Raw genomic sequence first — 12,500 nt, 5'->3', positions numbered from 1 at the left:
TAAAAATATATACTTCTGTGTAGTGTATTGATTTTAAGAAAGGCATTGATGTTTATGGTTAGGTACATTCGTGCAAAGATTGGGCTTCTTTTAGCAATGCGCTTTTGTTAAATCATCACCCGTTTAGCGAAGTTGATGTCGGCTGTGATTCGATGATAAATTAACAGGCACCGCATTTATTATATGCAACGCAGGACAAGCTAATTAAACTAGTAATATCATCAATCATGTGTAGTTAACTAGTGATTATGTGAAGGTTGATTGTATTTTATAAAATAAGTTTAATGCTAGCTAGCAACTTACCTTGGCTCATTGCAGCCACGAGGTCCTTTCGACGCTGCACTCGCGTAACAGGTGGTCAGCCTGCCACCCAGTCTCCTCGTGGAGTAACAGGTGGTCAGCCTGCCACCCAGTCTCCTCGTGGAGTAACAGGTGGTCAGCCTGCCACGCAGTCTCCTCGTGGAGTAACAGGTGGTCAGCCTGCCACGCAGTCTCCTCGTGGAGTAACAGGTGGTCAGCCTGCCACGCAGTCTCCTCGTGGAGTAACAGGTGGTCAGCCTGCCACGCAGTCTCCTCGTGGAGTAACAGGTGGTCAGCCTGCTGTAACAGGTGGTCAACCTGCCACGCAGTCTCCTCGTGGAGTAACAGGTGGTCAGCCTGCCGTAACAGGTGGTCAGCCTGCCACACAGTCTCCTCGTGGAGTAATAGGTGGTCAGCCTGCCACGCAGTCTCCTCGTGGAGTAATAGGTGGTCAGCCTGCCACGCAGTCTCCTCGTGGAGTAACAGGTGGTCAGCCTGCCACGCAGTCTCCTCGTGGAGTAATAGGTGGTCAGCCTGCCACGCAGTCTCCTCGTGGAGTAATAGGTGGTCAGCCTGCCACGCAGTCTCCTCGTGGATTGCAATGTAATCGGCATCCAAAAAGGCAGATTACAGATTGTTATGAAAACTTAAAATCGGCCCCAATTAATCGGCCATGTCAATTAATCGGTCAACCTCTAATTACAACACTGTAAAAGGACATAATATGACATTTGAAATGTCTCTATTGTTTTTGGAACTTTTGCGAGTGTAATGTTTACAGTGAATCTGTTTATGTGACCAGCAATATCAACAATCCAACATAACACAAATTTGAACAGACAAGAAATGTGAAGGATTGACACCAAACTCTCAAAGTCTTATATTATAAATACTACCAATGCATTCATTCTATCAATTTATTAGTCAAACACACCTCACTTTATGGGGAGTGTCACGCCCTGGTCGAAGTATTTTGTGTTTATCTTCATTTATTTGGTCAGGCCAGGGTGTGACATGGGTTTTTGTATGTGGTGTGTATGTATTGGGATTGTAGCTTAGTGGGGTGTTCTAGGTTAGTCTATGGCTGTCTGAAGTGGTTCTCAATCAGAGGCAGGTGTTTATCGTTGTCTCTGATTGGGAACCATATTTAGGCAGCCATATTCTTTGTGTGTTTCATGGGTGATTGTCCTTAGTGTCCTTGTTCCTGTCTCTGTGTTAGTTTACACAAGTATTAGGCTGTTTCGGTTTTCGTTACGTTTATTGTTTTGTAGTGTTTGTATTGATTCGTGTTTTACGTTTGTTCATTAAACATGGATCGCAGTCTACACGCTGCATTTTGGTCCGCTTCTACTTCACCTAAAGAGAACCGTTACAGGGAGTTTATTTGATGTTATAAAGCTTCAGCATCAGAGAGGGATTTAATTTAATGTAACACAGCTTCAACATCAGAGAGGGAGTTAATTTAATGTAACACAGCTTCAGCATCAGAAAGGGAGTTAATTTAATGTAACACAGCTTCAGCATCAGAAAGGGAGTTAAATTTAATGTAACACAGCTTCAGCATCAGAGAAGGAGTTAATTTAATGTAACACAGCTTCAGCATCAGAAAGGGAGTTAATTTAATGTAACACAGCTTCAGCATCAGAAAGGGAGTTAAATTTAATGTAACACAGCTTCAGCATCAGAAAGGGAGTTAATTTAATGTCTCTAGTGACTATCAGGTCTCTGACCACATTACTCATCAAACGTTTAGATAGCCTCTTGTGTGTGTGCGTGTGTGTGCGTGTGTGTGTGTGTGTGGCTTTGTGTGTGTGTGTGTGGCTGTGTGTGTGTGTGTGTGCGTGTGCATGTGTATGTGTGTGCGCAAGTGTGTCACACCTGTCTATGATGGCACACATGTCCAAGCTGACGTTCTCAAACACTCCCACAATGCCTTTCTCCACGGCATGCATATCCGCCAGCTGATCATCCAACAGAATTGCCTGCATGCAGCCCTGGAACGACTTCTGGGTGGGAGGTGCTAAGGTAGGCAGGAAGTACCCTGAGAGAGGGAAAGAGAGAGAGAGGGAGAGAGGGGATGGGGAGAGAGAGAGAGAGAGAGAGGTGCGGGAGGAGAAGGAGACATAGAAAAGGGGGATAGAGAGACAGGGGTGAGGGTGTGGGGGAGAGAGAGGTAGGGGATGGGGAAAGTGAGTGAGAGAGAGAGAGAGAGAGAGAGAGAGAGAGAGAGAAGAGGGGAGAGTGAGAGAGAGAGAGAGAAAAGGGATAGGGAGAGAGAGAGAGAGAAAGAGAGAGAGAGAGAGAGAGAGAGAGAGAGAGAGAGAGAGAGAGAGAGAGAGAGAGAGAAAAGGGATGGGAGAGTGAGAGAGAGAAAGAGAGAGAGAGAGAGAGAGAGAGAGAGAGAGAGAGAGAGAGAGAGGGGAGGGAGAGAGAGAGAGAGAGAGGGAGAGGGATGGGGAGAGAAGGAGAGAGAGAGAGAGAGAGAGGGATGGGGAGAGAGAGAAAGAGAGAGGAGAGAGAGAGAGAGAGAGAGAGAGAGAGAGAGAGAGAGAGAGAGAGAGAGAGAGAGAAGAGAGGGGGATGGGGAGAGGAGAGAGAAAGAAATGAGGGGGATGGGGAGGGAGAGAGAAAGAAATGAGGGGAGAGAGAGAGAGAGAGAGAGAGAGAGAGAGAGAGAGAGAGAGAGAGAGAGAGAGAGAGAGGGTGAAAGGGAGAAAGGGAGAAAGGGAGAGCTATAAAACACAGCGGCTCAATGACATCTCCATCATCAGAGTGTAATAGTCTGTCAGACACAGCAGGATGTCCATCAACCTCAAGGCCATCACCTCTACAGCCTTATTATTGAGGCCAACCCGTCTAGTTGTGTGTGTGTGTGTGTGTGTGTGTGTGTGTGTGTGTGTGTGTGTGTGTGTGTGTGTGTGTGTGTGTGTGTGTGTGTGTGTGTGTGTGTGTGTGTGTGTGTGTGTGTGTGTGTGTGTGTGCCTGAATGTGTTTCAGTGCTCATTTTGCGTTTGGGATTTCTTCCAAAAGTTTCTCAAGTCACCGCCACCATCTGTCTCAACTGTTTCCACACCTGCCCACTATCTACCAGAATGAGAGAGAGAGGGGGGGAGACAGAGAGAGAATATATAAAGAGAATGTTAGAAAGGAAGAAAGAGAGAGAGAGAGAGAGAGAGAGAGAGAGAGAGAGAGAGAGAGAGAGAGAGAGAGAGAGAGAGAGAGAGAGAGAGAGAGAGAGAGAGAGAGAGAGAGAGAGAGAGAGAGAGAGAGAGAGAGAGAGAGAGAGAGAGAGAGCTGCAAAAGATCTCCACCGTCAACAAAACGGAAGGGATCTGTTGCAGCTTTGTAGAAGCCTGGGTCTGTGCTTTGTCAATGGTAGGTTACGGGGGGACTCTTTGGGGAGATTCACCTATTGCTCACCTCTTGGCCAGAGCACAGTAGACTATATGATTACAGATACTGACATTATCTCTCTCAGCTCATTCATTGTCAAGCCACTAACAGCTCTGTCTGATCACAGCCAAATTACGTTGTTCCTCAAAAGAACAGACAGGGAAACAACCACACATTCACAGCCCAGTAATCTGTACAACATCAGACATTCATACAGATGGGCACAAAACAACACAGAAGAAAACCAGAAAGCAACTTGTAACTAAAATTTCCAAACACTCTTAGATAACTTTCTGAATACCACATTCACTCACAGTAAAGAAGGCATCAATCTGGCAGTAAAAACATCAACTACATATTCAGGCAAACAGCAAAAGAAGCACAACTGAAAAAAAAACAATACAAAAAACAAGAAAGACCACAGATGACAATTGGTTTGATGCAGACTGTAAAATTATAAGGAAAAACTTAGAACACTATCCAACCAAAAGCAAAGAGACCCAAATAAGGGTGAATTACGCCTTCATTACAGTGAGACTTTAAAACTCTATAAACGTACACTCAGAACCAAAACAGCACAGTACAACAGCAAGCACCTGACACTAGCTGAGTCCATAAACACAAACAACTTCTGGCAAAACTGGAAAAAACTAAAAAAAATCTAAACAAGAAGAATTAGCGATACAAAATGGTGACATATGGACAACCCATTTTAAAACACTCTACAACACCGTTCAAATTGACACAAACGCAGAACAACGCCAAATTCATGAGAAGTTGAATGGATTAGAAAAAGCTATAAAGGACTATCAAAATCCACTGGATTCCCCAATTACTGACCAGGAGCTCTATAGAAAACTTCAGGCTCTCAAATTTAAAAGGCATGCGGACCTGATGGTATCCTAAATGAGATGCTCAAACCCACTAGTGCAAAATATCAATTGTCTATATTAAAACAGTTTAATTTGATCCTGAGTGTAGGTTATCTCCCTGACATCTGGAATCAAGGCCTCATAACCCCAATCTTTAAGAATGGAGACACATTTGACCCTAACAATTACAGAGGCATTTGTGTGAACAGTAACCTGGGGAAGGTTTTCTGTAGTATTATAAATGTAAGAGTTCTAAACTTCCTTAATAAGCACAATGTCTTGAGTAAAAGCCCAACTAGATTTATACCAAAACATTGCACGACTGATCATATTTACACCCTACACACCCTGATAGATAAACATGTCCACCAAAATAATACCAATATATATGCTTGCTTTATCGACTTCCAAAAAGCATTTGATTATTTTTGACATACAGGACTGTTCTACAAAGTTATTGAAAGTGGTGTAGGGGGTAAAACATATGACATAATTAAATCAATGTATACTGGCAATACGTGTAGCATTAAAATTGGCAAGAAAAGAACATCAATCTTTAACCAGGGGCGAGGCCTTCGCCAGGGTTGCAATCTGAGCCCTGCACTCTTCAATATTTACGTCAACAAATTGGCCTCTATTCTAGTAAAATCCTCTGCCCCTGGTGTTAGTCTCCACAATTCAGAAGTTAAATGCCTACTCTTCACAGATGCCTGCTGTCACCCACAGCACGTGGCCTACAGCAGAGCCTGGACCTGCTAGAGCAGTACTGTCGGATCTGGGCCCTGGCAGTAAACCCCAAAAATACTAAAATAATGATTTTTCCAGAGAATATCCAGATCTTAAGGAATTAGACCAAAGTTTTCAATTCGTACAAAATATATAGAGTACTGCACACACTACAATTACTTAGGTTTAAAAATAAGCTCAACTGGACACCTTAATGAGGCAGTGAATGAACTGAGAGAAAAAGCAAGCATTGCATTCTACACCATCGCAAAAAACACATTCATATTGTAATACCTATTAAAATTTGGCTAAAACTAATTGAATATGTCATTGTGGGGTCCACTTGAAAAACAAGATTTCATGAAATGGGACAAACACACCATTGAAACCCTGCATGCAGAGTTCTGTAAGATTTTCCAGAGGAAAACTACAAACAATGCATGCAGGGCAGAATTAGGCCAATATCCACTAATAATAAAAACTCAAAAAAGAGCAATTAAGTTTTGAAAACATCTAAAATAGAGTGACCCCGTATCATATCATTACCAAGCCCTGCAATGCCAAGAGCTGAGCAAAGAAAATAGTCCCCTCATCCAGCTGGTCCTGGGGCTGAGTTCACAAACCTGTTCTACGAACAGGAAGATATCATTCAGTCACAGGTGTAAGCCACATCCAAGTACTTATAGGTTCCGACACAGGGGTCACCGAACACAGAGTTGGATACCTTGACGATACACTGGCGCTCTCCATCACAGGATCAGAACATTCAATCAATCAAAATAAAACCTATTACAACACAGTCAAAACAAAACTACATTGCTTATTGGGAAACACAAGCACAAACACAAAGCAAAATGCAGTGCAATCTGGCCCTAATTCGACAGTACACCGTGGCTAAATATTTTACCATGGTTACTGATCAAAACCTTGACAAAGTACAGGCTCAGTGAGCACAGACTTGCCATTGAGAAGGGTAGACACAGGAAAACCTGGCACTATGGGTTGCCTGAGGATATAGATTCTGATCGGGGTACCCAGTTCACATCTAGGGTCTAGAGGGCATTTATGGAATGTCTGGGGGTCTCGGTGGAGAGAGTTAACCAGGATGTGGGTAGGTTTCTGCGGTCCTATTGCCAGGACCGGTCGGGGGAGTGGGCGGCTTTCATCCCCTGGGCAGAGATGGCCCAAAACTCCCTCCGCCACTCCTCCACTAATCTATCTCCTTGAGGGAGGTTCCTCCGCCCCCTCTGGACATCGAAGGGGCCCCGGCGTATACTGTTCGAGCCATCATGGATTCAAGGCGTCGGGCGAGGGGCCGTCAGTACCTCATTGAGTGGGAGGGGTACGGTCTGGAGGAGATATGCTGGGTGCCGGTGGAGGACATCTTGGACCCTTCGTTACTGCGGGAATTTCACCGTCTCCACCCGGATCGTTCTGCACCTCGTTCTTCGGGTCATCCCAGAGGGCGGTGTCAGCACGCTGCTGGAGCCGTGCGTCAAGGGGGGAGGTACTGTCAGGACTTCCGTCAAAGTTGGTGCCTCTCCTTGTTCTGGCGGCGTTCGGCAGTTGACGTCACCGGTTTTCTAGCCGCTACCGATCTGCGTTTCATTGTCCATTTGTTTTGTCTTTCTTGTACACACCTGGTTTCCATTACATTATTATTTATACCCTATGGTTCCCACATGGTTTTATGCGTATTTGTTCTGTGTTTAGCAGTCGTTACTATTTTGTGAGATGGATTGTTTTCTCTGCGTGGAATTTATGTTGTTGTCGTCTTAAGTAAAAGTCCGTTATTACTCATCCTCTGTGTCCTGCGCCTGACTCTGTCCCACCTACTGCACATCGACCCTTTACAGAAAAACGCACCCAAAATATGGAGTCAGCAGGTGCACTCAGTCCTCCGTTACCTGTGGAGGAGCGCGTCCAGCAGCATGCGACGATGCTACAAAATCTTGGCACAGCCATGGATTGCGTGCTGCACACCATGGAGCGATGGGAGAGAGGGGTTTTTCCCACACCCCCATCAACTTCACCCCAACCCACACCCCTCCACCCCTCCGTCACCTGGACCCAGTGGGATTCAGCTCTCGCTCCCGAGGGCATCAATCAATCAATCAAATTTGATTTATATAGCCCTTCGTACATCAGCTGATATCTCAAAGTGCTGTACAGAATATGATAGGACGGCTGCCGGGTGCCAGGGGTTCCTGCTCCAGTTGGAGCTGTACCTGGCGACCATCCACCCAGCTCCCTCGGGACACGAGAGCGTGTCTGCCCTCATCTCCTGTTTGTTTGGGAGAGCACTTGAGTGGGCAACGCCGTATGGGGGAGAGAAGGCGCAGCGTTGGTCCACTATGAGGATTTCAGCCGCCTCTTTGATCATCCACCTGAGGGGAGAGCGGCGGGGGAATGTTTGTTCCATCTGAGACGATGGATTTGGCACTGGACTTCAGGACAATGGCAGCCAGCGCGGGATGGAATGAAAGGGCCCTGATCGACCGGTGCAGTCTACGTGAGGACGATCATCGGGAGCTGGCATGCAGGGACAACACCCTTACCCTCGACCAGCTGGTGGATTTATCCATCCGGCTGGATAACTTGTTGGCCCCTCTCGGACGTCCGGATCGGATCCTACACCTATGGAGCTCGGAGGTGCTGCTCTGAGGGTGACCGGAGGGGGAGGCATTTCCTGCACCACATGTGGCCGCAGAGGGCACACTGCTGGTCGGTGCTGGGGAGGTTCCCCAGGGAGTAGAGGCAGCAGGCAGGGCAATGGTGGATCATCCCAGATGAGGAGGCACCTGTGTGTGTATAGAATTTCGTGAGTTTTCCCCGCATTCCCAGCAAAAGGCTCTAGTAGAGGCGCAGCTGGGAAATTTATTGACCGTTCATTTGCACTTAGATTAGGGATCCGTATTGTTCCTGTTGATGTGCCCTTCCCTGTACATGCCTTCGATAGTTGTCCTTTAGGGTCGGGGCTGATTAGGGAGGAAACAGCTCCACTATGTATGATAGCGCAGGAGGGTCATGAGGAGAGAATTAGTCTCTTCCTGATTGATTCTCCTGCATTTCCCGTGGTGTTGTGCCTTCCCTGGTTGGCCTATCATGACCCCACTATTTCGTGGCGACAGAGGGCTCTCAAGGGATGGTCACATAAGTGCTCAGGGAGGTGTATAGATGTTTACATTGGTGCTACTCCGGTGGAGAGTCCAAACCAGGTCTCCACCATGCACATCCCCTCTGAATATGCCGATTTGGCTCTCGCCTTCTGTAAGAAGAGAGCGACTCAACTACCACCCCATCGACGGGGGGATTGTGCGATAAATCTCCTGGTATGGCTATGGAAACATATGCCTCCGAATCCCTGGGGCAGGGATACATTCGGCCTTCCACTTCACCTGTCTCCTCAAGTTAATTTTTTGTGAAGAAGAAGGACGGTGGTTTACGCCTGTGTATTGACTATGGAGGAATCAATCAGATCACTGTGTGGTACAGCTACCCGCTGTCTCTCATAGACAGTGTGATCGAGTCAATGCACGGGGAGTGCTTCTTCACAAAATTGGATCTCAGGAGTGTTTACAATCTGGTGTGTATCCGGGAAGGGGATGAGTGGAAGACGGCATTTAGAACCTCGTCATGCCGTACTGGTTGATGAATGTTCCATCAGTCTTCCAATCCTTCGTGTTCGTAGCAGTTGCTACTATTTTGTGGGCTGGATTGTTTTCCTCTCTTGGGAGAGAGAGAGAGAGAGAGAGAGAGAGAGAGAGAGAGAGAGAGAGAGAGAGAGAGAGAGAGAGAGAGAGAGAGAGAGAGAGAGAGAGAGAGAGAGAGAGAGAGAGAGAGAGAGGGACAGAGAGAGAGAGAGAGAGAGAGAGAGAGAGAGAGAGAGAGAGAGAGAGAGAGAGAGAGAGAGAGAGAGAGAGAGAGAGAGAGAGAGAGAGAGAGAGAGAGAGAGAGAGAGAGAGAGAGAGAGGAAGAGAGAGAGAGAGAGAGAGAGAGAGAGAGAGAGAGAGAGAGAGAGAGAGAGAGAGAGAGAGAGACAGAGAGAGAGAGAGAGAGAGAGAGAGAGAGAGAGAGAGAGAGGGAGAGAGAGAGAGAGAGAGAGAGAGAGGACAGAGAGAGAGAGGGACAGAGAGAGAGAGAGAGAGAGAGAGAGAGAGAGAGAGAGAGAGAGAGAGAGAGAGAGAGAGAGAGAGAGAGAGAGAGAGGGAGAGAGAGAGAGAGAGAGAGAGAGAGAGAGAGAGAGGGAGAGAGAGAGAGAGGGAGAGAGAGAGGAGAGAGAGAGAGAGAGAGAGAGAGAGAGAGAGAGAGAGAGAGAGAGAGAGGAGAGAGAGAGAGAGAGAGAGAGAGAGAGAGAGAGAGAGAGAGAGAGAGAGAGAGAGGGACAGAGAGAGAGAGAGAGAGAGAGAGAGAGAGAGAGAGAGAGAGAGAGAGAGAGAGAGGGAGAGAGGAGAGAGAGAGAGAGAGAGAGAGAGAGAGAGAGAGAGAGAGAGAGAGAGAGAGAGAGAGAGAGAGAGACAGGACAGAGAGAGAGAGAGAGAGAGAGAGAGAGAGAGAGAGAGAGAGAGAGAGAGAGAGAGAGAGAGGGACAGAGAGAGAGAGAGAGAGAGAGAGAGAGAGAGAGAGAGAGAGAGAGAGAGAGAGAGAGAGAGAGGAGAGAGAGAGAGAGGGACAGAGAGAGAGAGGGAGAGAGAGAGAGAATATATAAAGAGAACGTTAGAAAGGGAGAAAGAGAGAGTGTCTTTACTATCATTAAATTGAAGACTTAGCTTTTCTCTGTAATTAGTATTTCAATCAAACTGATTAATCATGTAACTGTAATTAACTCGGAAGTCAGGGCACCAAGGAAAATATTCAGATTACAAAGTTATAATTTCCTAATATAACCTTTTAGATATTTTATATCTGATCAATTAGTCTTCGAATTAATGAATTATTTACTTTACCTCACGTTAGTCTCATTCCAAACGTCGTAAATTGTTGGTTATCTGCATGAACCCAGTCTTCACTATGAGTCATCAATACATCAATTGTCTTTAATCATTTATTTATTAACTAACTAAACAATCACAGAAGTGCACACACAAACAAACAAAGTAAATATGGTTACAAGAAATGATAGGGAAATGTGCCCTAGTGGGCTAAACTGGCATGGCGGCTTGTTAGACAAAAGGGAATTGGGGGTCGACTGAGATGAGACACTACAAAGTTGATAATTATAACAATTGAAATGCTAATCCTTTACACATGAACTCTCACTCATTCGGGAACAATTGCAATCAATATATATATTTACGCCCAGTGTGTCGTTGGGATCTTTGTTGAAAAGTTTGTTTCTGTTGGAGAGTTTTCGTCCTCTCTCTCTCTCTCTGTCGTGGTTAGAGTGACCAGTTCAGAGCGACATTCATTCATGTTGTTGTAGAATGGATGTTTCGGCAGTTGTCGTTCTTCGCGTTCAATGACACCGAATTCCAAGCTGCAGACTAATAATTAATATCAAAGACTTCTTCTTATTCTGTCGGTATCGATAGTCTAAGAGTTTAACCACGTGGTATGGTTAAAAGATTCAGAAATGGTCTGCAACCTTTGTCCTCCCGTGATTGAGAGGAACATGGTCTACTTGAGGAATTCTCAAGATTGGGGTTTTATTCGGAATTGCAGAAAAGGGGCTGTCCCAGGATGCCTGACCCTAACTGGGCTCATGGGCGGTCCTCTGATTTAGTTAAACTCAAAAGGGAATTGGAGTTTCCTTCATTAAACAGTCCAAAATCACATTACACAATTTCACAAACAGTATCATCCACACTCATTCATCTTATACAACAATTAGATGTAAACCTAATATCTGAGGCTTTTATATAAACAGCGTTATGGTAATGTGGCCACACCGTCTCCCAAGAGCTTCCCCAAGTTGTGACAAACGGACCAGTTCGTAGCTGGATTCTTCACCGATCTTTTATACTTTCTCTGGAACGTAAACGTTGTTCGGACCTCAAGTTCTGTGAGGTGGAAGAAATGCCTTTGTTCTCTATGAAACTTCACTCTATCTCTATACTGTTTGGCCATGTGGCAGGGTCTTCACTAGGAATTTACGACCTCACTCTGACCACAGCAGCCTAGTTGAAGGAGGCAAGGGGGAGGCAGGGAGAGGGGGATGGGGCTTGCTGTACCCAAAGAGGGCAACGTCATGACACAGCATAGTATGGCCCTGTGAGAGTCAATAGTCAGATTAAAACCTGTTGGGACTAGGGGGCAGTATTTTCATTTTTGGAAAAATAACATTCCCATAGTAAATGGAATATTTTGTCAGGACAAGATGCTAGAATATGCATATAATTGACAGCTTAGGATAAAAAACACTCTAAAGTTTCCAAAACTGTAAAAATATTGTCTGTGAGTATAACAGAACTGATATTGCAGGCGAAAGCCTGAGAAAAATCCAATCCGGAAGCGCCTCATGTTTTGAAAGCTCTGTGTTCCAATGCATCCCTATTGAGCAGTGAATGGGCTATCAACCAGATTACTTTTTCTACGTATTCCCCAAGGTGTCTACAGCATTGTGACGTAGTTTTACGCATTTATGTTGAAGAATACCCGTACGCGGCTACATTGTGTAAGTGGTCACCTGATGGCTCTCAGAGTGATTCTCGTGTAAAATACAGAGGTAGCCATTTTTCCAATCGGTCCTACTGAAAAACCAATTGTCCCGGTGGAAATATTATCGAATAGATATTTGAAAAACACCTTGAGGGTTGATTATAAACAACGTTTGCCATGTTTCTGTCGATATTATGGAGCTAATTTTGAATATTTTTCGGCATTTTCGGGACTTCAATTTCCAGTCGATTTCTCAGCCAAACGTGAAGAACAAACGGAGCTATTTCGTCTACAAAAATATTCTTTTTGGAAAAAAGGAACATTGGCTATCTAACTGGGAGTCTCGTGAGTGAAAACATCCGAAGCTCATCAAAGGTAAACAATTCAATTTGATTGCTTTTCTGATTTCCGTGACCAAGTTACCTGCTGCTAGCTGGACAAAATGCTATGCTAGGCTATCGATAAACTTACACAAATGCTTGTCTAGCTTTGGCTGTAAAGCATATTTTGAAAATCTGAGATGACAGGGTGATGAACAAAAGGCTAAGCTGTGTCTCAGTATATTTCACTTGTGATTTTCATGAATAGGAATATTTTCTAGTAATATTTATG

The 12,500-nt window shown here is 45.3% G+C and overlaps 1 pseudogene; it reads right to left on the bottom strand.

The window, feature by feature from the left end:
- LOC118382415 (contactin-associated protein-like 2) overlaps positions 1-12,500 on the bottom strand; it is a 385,396-nt pseudogene that overhangs the window by 116,763 nt on the left and 256,133 nt on the right.

This window comes from Oncorhynchus keta, chromosome 4, assembly GCF_023373465.1.
Source record: "Oncorhynchus keta strain PuntledgeMale-10-30-2019 chromosome 4, Oket_V2, whole genome shotgun sequence".
NCBI lineage: Eukaryota > Metazoa > Chordata > Actinopteri > Salmoniformes > Salmonidae > Oncorhynchus > Oncorhynchus keta.
This window is presented reverse-complemented; position numbering and strand designations above follow the sequence as displayed.